Source organism: Peromyscus maniculatus, chromosome 4, assembly GCF_049852395.1.
Source record: "Peromyscus maniculatus bairdii isolate BWxNUB_F1_BW_parent chromosome 4, HU_Pman_BW_mat_3.1, whole genome shotgun sequence".
Classification (NCBI taxonomy): domain Eukaryota; kingdom Metazoa; phylum Chordata; class Mammalia; order Rodentia; family Cricetidae; genus Peromyscus; species Peromyscus maniculatus.
In genome coordinates, this window is record NC_134855.1 from 31,834,808 (window position 1) to 31,843,471 (window position 8,664).

The 8,664-nt window shown below is 39.8% G+C and overlaps 1 long non-coding RNA gene across 1 annotated transcript in view; it reads right to left on the minus strand.

Annotated features, from left to right (window-relative positions):
* Window positions 1–8,664, minus strand: part of LOC121828631 (uncharacterized) — a 39,340-nt gene that overhangs the window by 24,759 nt on the left and 5,917 nt on the right. Inside the window, exon 2 of the long non-coding RNA XR_006071080.2 lies at window positions 1,426–1,605. This is a non-coding gene — a long non-coding RNA (uncharacterized LOC121828631). The remainder of the gene's footprint in view (window positions 1–1,425; window positions 1,606–8,664) is intronic.

Consider the following 8,664-nt stretch of genomic DNA (forward strand, 5'->3'; position numbering starts at 1 on the left):
CAGTAGCAACTGGCACTTCAAAATTAAACCTGTAAGAAACTGGCCTCATTCACAGCCATGTCAAGAGGACCTATATTATAATTGAGACTTTTTATGCACATGACCTCTCCCCCCCCACACACACAACACACACATGGTACTGTCACATTGCTTTATGTAGATTTATCAATAGTGTGTTTAATGGGGATGCATGGTGTTAAAGGTAATGTTTCAGCCATGCACCTTTAGTCATTAAATTCTCTTGGATGTTGACTCCTATGGAATATTATGCTTATCATAAGGAAATGTTACAGTAGATTTTATGTGCCACTTACCCAGAATTGGTTTCATTGTAATTTGGGGTTTATGACACATTTTGATTGCTCATCCATGAGAGAATTGTCTTAATTTACTTAGTTGGTAGAGCTATATATCATCAAGCGTTTCTGTATTTTGGCCTTTTGGGCATGTAGCTGGACTTACCTTCATTTTACCCTCTGAAATTTGGCATGGTCACATGACTTAGTTTGGCTGAAAAAGTGTGACCATAATGTCACATATTTTCATTTCCTTTAAAAATAATTATCATTTCTTTTTAACTTTAGGATTTTGGGAAAGTTCATGCATGAGGACTGAATCTGCATCACTCCTGTCCCTCTCCTCTCTCCAGTTTTCATTCTCTAAAAAGTGGCAGTTTATCCTACATCTTTGAAGCAGTCAGGTTTGCAGGGCATGCCACTTGAGCAAAAGTGTTGAAAAGCAGGTGTGTTACTCTGCGCATACCCTTTCTGCTGCTGTGGTGACTGTGGGAATGTCTCAGTTTTGTTTCTTGTTGCCATGATAAAAGTACCCCAACACAAGCAATTTAGATGAGAAAGGATTTATTTTAGCTACAAGTCCAGGTTAGTGTCCATCATTGCAGGGAAGTTGAGGCAGCAGAAATATGAAGCAGCTGGTTACACTCACCTCAACAGTAGAGAAAGAGTAAGTACAGGCATCTTGCCAGTGCTCAGCTCTCTTCTATTTTTGAAAAATAATTTTTTATTTTTTTTTATAACTTAATACAATACATTGATCATATTCTTTTCCTTCTTTCAGCTCCTCTCAGATCTTCCTATCTACCTATCCAACTTCATGTTTTTTTTTCATAAAAATAAAACAGCACACACACACACACACACAATCTCTCTCTCTCTCTCTCTTTCTCTCTTTCACACACACACACACACACACACACACACACACACACACACACACACACACACACACACACACCATGGAGTCTGATTTGTGTTGGCCAACTGCTCCTGAGCATGTGGTCTTTCCTGGAGGGCAGTGGATAAACTCATTGTCACTCCATTGAAGATAATTGGTTCCCCCCACCCCCCAGAAGCCATCAATTGCAAACAGCTCCTTGCCTAGGGGTGGGACTTTGTATCCACTTACCCTCCTCCATGGGGAATTTTGTTTGGCTTCAGCTTGTGCAGGTCTTGTGCGCACTGCCAGCCGTCTCTGCGAGTTCATATGTGCATTTGCATATGTCTGGAAAATGCTGTTCTTGGAGTTTCCTACCACTTCTGGCTCTTACATTTTTTTCTTCCACCTCTTCCACATAGATCCCCAATCCTTGACAGGAAGGATGTGACAAAGACATTCCATTTACAGTGCTGTAAAGTCTCTCACTCTCTGAATATGATACAGTTGTGGGTCTCTGTGTTAATTGCTGTCTATGAATGAAGGAACATCTCTAGTGAGGTGTTTGAGTGAGGGCTGAGTGGTTCACTGATCTATGAGTATAGCAATTTGTCATTATGAATCATCTTATTGCTATGTTCATTTGGCACATTAGTAGTAGTATGTTTCCCTTAGGCCCACGACTTATCTAGTCTCAGGTTCTTGGCCACTTTAGCAGTGTCAGGTATGGGTTGCATCTCATGGAGTGGACCTTAAAATCAACCAAAAAGTGGTTAATTACTCCTATATCATTCATGCCACTAATGTACAAGTGGGCAGATCTTGCAGGTAGGTTGTTATTATCGTAGCCTGCAAGCTTCCTAGCTGGGTGAGCTTGGTGATTACTTTTCGCTTTTGATAGCATGTGTAGAACCTTCCAGCACTATGAATACTATCCACTAGGGGTAGAACTTTCAATTGAGTAGCAACTAGATTACTCCATATTCTGCGACATAAATATGTAATGTCTTCAGCAATAGGATCTTATTTTCTGGTTGTGGATGGTAACCAACAGCATTGACAAGGAACTCATTCCAGGGAATTGCACTGTCACTTTTAGGCTTCCCACATCAACTGATGTAATCAGGATATTTGTTCACTGGCAGGCCCACAGGCCAACCTGATCTAGCTAATCCCCAGTTGAGACTCTTTTTCTAGATAATTCTAAATTGTATCAAGTTGACAATTAAAACTAACAGAGTTTATTTAAACTGAGCCCCTGGTCATGATGAGCAGAAACTCCTTCTCACTGGCACCACACAAGGACCTTATTGCCAAACTTCCTTTAGCAATAGAATGTGACTCAATAGTTTTAAACCGAAATAAACACTTTCTTCCCTAAGTTGTTTATGGTCATGGTGTTTTATCATAGCAATACAAACCCTAACTAAGACACCTAACCAATTTCCTATGTTGAATTCTCTCTGCTTCCTTTTTCAAATGTGTGTTATGTGTGTGTGGGTATATGCATGCATGTGGTGCAAGTCTGTGCATGCAAGCATGTATGTGTGTGTGTGTGTGTGTATGTGTGTGTGTGTGTGAAGGTATATATACATACATGTGTGTGGAGGCCTGAAGTTGATATTAGTTGCTCTCTTCAACTGCTCTCCATCTTATATATTGAGGTAGTGTGGTGGTTTGAATATGGCCCCTGTAGACTCATTTCAGTGATTGACCCATAGGGAGTGCCACTATTAGGTATGGTCTTATTGGAGTAGGTGTGGCCTTGTTGGAGGAAGCGTGTCATTGTGGAGGAGGGCTTTGAGTTCTCTCATATGCTAACGCACATCCATTGTGACACACAGCCTCCTTCTGCTCCCTGTTGTTTAAGATGTAGAACTCTCAGCTCCTTCTCCAGCACCATGTCTACCTGCACATGACCATATACCATCATGATAATAATGGACTAAACCTGTGAAATTGTGAGGCAACTCCAATTACATGTTTTCCTTTATAAAAGTTGCTGTGGTCATGATGTCTCTTCACAGCAAAGAAACCCTAACTAAGACAGGTAGAGTCTCTCACTTGAACCCAGAACTCACTTATTTGACTAGGCAGGACTAGCCAGCATGTTCTGAGTATTCCCTGTCATCTTTCAAGTGTTGGGAGGATGACATGTTTGGAATTTATGAGAGGACTGTACCACAAGCTCTTGACCTGTTGAATCATCTCTTCAGTCCCCCTCTGCTTTCTGAATTTATTCTGACTGCTATCCAGTTATTTTAAATTTCATTATAATGTACGAAGCATCCATGCATTTATGACAGGTCCTTGACAATAGTCTCTATCTAATAATGTAACATCTCCTTCTTATTCCATCTTCTAGTTCCTTCTCACAGATGGTCATTAGTATTTTTGAGTTTATGTTTGGCCCCCTTTGTGTAGTTTTTAATACATCTGCATATATGACCAACTCTAAAAATGATACATTTTAGTTACAGTTGTTTTAGCTTTATATAAAGATGTGGTATATAATATTGAAGATTTACTCTTTAACTCAATTATTATGTTATTAGGATTTACCTACAGAGTTGCTTCTTGCTTAAAGTTTTTGTTTATATATAATGTTCCACGGAGAGAGTAGGTTAAAATATATAATTTGAAGTAAGTTAAGAAAAAAAAAACTTTTTTGCTTAATCCCCTCACCCTTTTTAAACTGTAGTCTTCATATAATTTCAACCTTCAGTAATGAAAAGGAAAAACAAATTCCAGGTGTTGTGTGATATGAAAGCTAAGATTTTATATTTGAAAGGGGTTCTACAGGTACTGTTGTTGGGAGTGAGTTTGGCTGTAAGCCAGGCAGTGGCTCATGAGGGAGTGCACATCCCACTGAGCATTTGCGTGTGGTAAATAAGCAGGGCTTCATCTCAGAGGCCTTTGAATGGAATGGAGTTTTGAGTTTATAGAATCTAAGTTTTTATTTATTTTATTTTATTTTTGGTTTTTTGAGACAGGGTTTCTCTTTGTAGCTTTGTGCTTTTCCTGGAACCCACTCTGTAGCCCAGGCTAGCCTCGAACTCACAGAGATCTGCCTGCCTCTGCCTCCTGAGTGCTGAGATTAAAGGTATGCACCACCACCGCCCTGCCAGAATTTAACGTTTTAACCTAATTAAAAAATGAATCCACAGGTGCAAAGAGAGTCACTACAAAGGCAAGATTACATGGACCACATAATTAGGGTTTCAGAGTTTTCAAAGTTGTCTCTGTGAATCAACATTGTGCTTAAAAGGCATTTTTTTTTTTTTTTTTTTTTTTTTGGTTTTTTCGAGACAGGGTTTCTCTGTGTAGCTTTGCGCCTTTCCTGGAACTCACTTGGTAGCCCAGGCTGGCCTCGAACTCACAAAGATCCGCCTGCCTCTGCCTCCCGAGTGCTGGGATTAAAGGCGTGCGCCACCACCGCCCGGCTTAAAAGGCATTTTAAATGAAGTGTGAGGGCAAAGCATTTTCCATGGACTAGAAACAGAGAGACATTCAGAAGCTGGTCAACTACAAAACATAAAAATTATCATTAATTACTATGAACAATAGTTACAAAAATAACTAATGAACTAAAAGGTAGCCATTGCCAGAATAAGCCTAAGAGCATGTCGGTTTGTCTGAAGTACTTCTGTAGTATAAAGCATTTTGCCTAGGATCAGCCAGTCAATTTCAGTGCTATAAATGAAATCAGCTGTGGCTTGGATAAATGTCTGCCAAGGCTGCTTCCCAGGTTGGTGCCATTAAGGCTTGTCAGAGCCATTAGGAGGTCAGGTCCAGCGGGAGAGCTTTAGGTTATTGGGGGCATGTCCTTGAGGGTTTAGTGAAACTTCAGATTCTTCAGCACCTTTTTAATATTCCTGGCTGTGAGGTAAGTAATTTTGCCTCTCTATTAACTCCTGCCAGTGTACTGCCTTTACCACTGGCCAAAGCATTGAGGTCAGGAGATGGGAGCAAGAAGTTGGCAAGCTGAGGCTAGTGAGGCTATATAGTCAGGTCAGGGCCAGTTTGAACATCATAGTGACCGTGTTTTAAGTAACCAAGGACAGCTGAGGGTAAAGTGCTTGCCTGCTATGAATAAAGCCCTGAGTTCAATCCCCATCACATGTCTGCTGTGCATATACTTGCACCCCACCTCCACCCCTTGCACTCACACAGAGCCATTGAAATTGAAGATGTGGAGAAAATGGAGTGGACCATGACTTTTAGATTCCTGGTGGGGCTATAGAGTAAATGGCAGAGTCAGTTACTGAGGAAGGGAATGCAAAGGGAAAGAGATTATAGGAGGAAGAAGTTGATGAGTATACAGGGTTGAATTTTAGGATGCTAAATCCACCCAGAAGTTAATGTTCATCAGACAGGTGGCCATATGGTCTCATGTATCTGCAGTCACATCTGTCTGCACATTAGCATTGATGCTGTGTGTTCCTGGAGATAAAATGTTTCATTTAGAAGGTACTAGAAGAGCTTCAATAATTTTGAAGATGCAATTGAAAGGGGATTGTAAAAATATGAAGGTCAGTTATTCTAGCAAGAAATGTTAGGGAGAAGGAAGGTCAGGTGAATTTCTTAATAATGAATCCTTATGCTGGATCCAGTTCAAACTTTCTCTTGTATTTTGAACTCTTTTCTTAGCCCTTCATTTCTAGCATTTATGAGTGATTTTTGAATACATCAACCTGTTTGTGTTTCAAGGGATTATTCTATAATCCCTTACTTGTAGTTGAAAGATTTTCCTTTCCTCAGTTTGAGGATATTAAAAATGTTTACTTTACAAACCTTACAAGCTGCTTTATTGTGTTATTTTCTTAGGGATCAGTTTCCCCCACTGTTGAGATTGTTACTTTTACAAAATAGATTGCCTTTCTTTATAAGGTTTTAAATTTTGACTTCCAAGATCATCTCCAGTGATTTTACTCTCTTCATTCTAATAGATTTTTTGGAAGTCAATTCCTTTGTGTTATTAGAAATCTCAGGGCAGAGCAAACCTTGTATTATTTTGGAAATATTACACACTTGGTCCAGGAAGTCTTTCTTGTTTTTATTCAAGACCACTGGCCCTTTATTTACGTATGTATTCACAGGTAGAAGTAACTTCTGCCAGCTCATCCTTTTGTTGTTTTGTGTCAATGAGGATTGAACCTGGGGCCTTGTGCATGCTAGGTAAGTGCTTCATTACTGGGTTACATTCCATCCTAACACATATTAACATGGAATCTCACTCTAAGCTTCTGAAGCATGGCTGATGTCCTTGCTCTCCTATAAACCATCAACTTTCCCATCACCACCACTTGGGTTTTATTTTCAGTCATAGAATGCTTAGTGTGATAATCATTTTAACTATTACAGATTTATTTTTTACATGAACCATAAGGTTTTAAACATTATAGTCCTCTTTTTAAAAGGCATTTAAAAAAACATTTTGATGACCAGACCCGGGGGTTTGGGTATAGTACGATGGAGGCACTGTGCTATATCCTAGCCCTCTAAATTTTCAATTCATGGTCGACGTGTTCTGGAGTGAAGGAGGGCAGGGATTTCCAAATGAACTCATTTGAATTTTTTCCATTTTTCAAAACAGGAAAGCAGAGACTTAAAATTTACAAATATAGATATTCTAGCCAAGGAAAAGTAAATATGTAAGAATATAGACCAATTTGCCTCCAGGATCAGAACATGAGTTAATGTTGGTAATAACTAGGAACTCTTTCTGTGTGAATTTTTTCTAACAACATTCCTAAAATATTGGTTGATAAATATTGGTTTGATAGGAAGAAGTAAATAAGAAGTTATGGACTTAGTAAAAAGTTTGGTCTTTCTGCAAACTGAGGTAGCACAGTGGTGATGCCACCAATGTTCCTGTAACAGTTGGAGAAGAGCAGGAGTGGAGACAAGATGGAGGATTAGTCAGGGTTGTAAATCCATGCTTCTTATCTATGGTGAATTTATTTCTTTTGGCATGATTTTCTCCCAGTAGAAAAATTACTTCCTGAATCAAAATGTAATTTTTTCTGAGCTTAAAAAATTCTTCTGAACATTTTAGTCTCTATTCTGTGACATTGTCCTAATATAGTCACAATCTTGTTCTAATCTAAATGCAATCTTCTAGTACATTTTCATTAATCTTTATGATGGTACCTTGGTCCCTTTGATTACAACATAACATAATGCATTTTCTATCCAGCCTAAAACAATATTGGCTTTTGGAAAACATTAAATTGCTTCATTGGTTTATTCTGGGCTGGGGTCTCTTATAGCCCAGGCTGGTCTGGAACATGCTATTTAGCCAAGAATGACCTTGAATCTTTGATCCTTCAGCTTCTACATCCTAAGTGCTGAGAGTACTGGTGTGCATCATCCCTGACAACTAACTCTCATATTATTCAAAGGTATTATGCAAGCTCTCAACAGAGTAAAGCAATCAATATTTCTACCCAGTTGTGATGTCTATGAACCACAACAATGACCATCAAGATATCACCAAGGATGCAATAGTGGCATTTATATCTTGGGGATAGTCAACAGCTGTCTAATTGAACTTAAGGCCCACTCACTAGGAGGGAAGTCATGCCTGTTTCTGTAAACCTAGCCAACTACCTGGGACTGATCAGGTCATGGACCTTAGAGGAGAAACTACTACTTTCCTAAACAACTATGATTCCTAATTGCATTGTAAACACATATCCTTGTACCCACAGAGAAGTATAGTTCGCATCCCTCATCAAAGTAACTTCTTTTTGCAGCAGATAGAGACTATCACAGAACATTACAATTGGTCAAAATGTGGGGAACAACTGACTATGGGGTGTCCAATCCCAAGTGATAAACTGACTACACTACCTCTACACCTCAGGCTCAGGGAACATCATTGAAGAGGGTGCAGAAAGATTGTAAGAGCCAGGAGGCCAGGGCATGTGGTGAGACAGTGTCTTCTGTATGTGACAGGAAAGCTGCACCTATAAATTGTGAACAATATGGCTGCCTAAACAAGACTTGCAAAATGACAATATCAGTTGACATGCCAACATCAAAGGAGGAAATATCACAAGGCTCCACCCCTAGAAGAACTATGGGCAATTAGTGGCTGCTGATAGAGGGAGACTGTGTCTCCTTCAGGGACAAGCCCCCTGATAGGTTATCCAGTTCCAAATAGTTAGTTCTAAGCACATACACATTTAAGGAACACTAAATGGACCCAGCAGGCTCTCTTTCTCTTCCCTCCCTCCTCCTCCCTCTCCCCTGCGCCCTCTCTATAAAACAATAATTCAGGAAGAAATCATGAAGTTGAAATAGAGGTGGAGGTACATGAAAGGAGTAGGAGGGAAAGAGGGAGGGGTGGAAACACATACACACACACACACACACACACACCACACACACCACACACACCACACACACACATACACCACACATACACACACACATACACACACACCACACACACACCACACATACACATACACACACACACATACA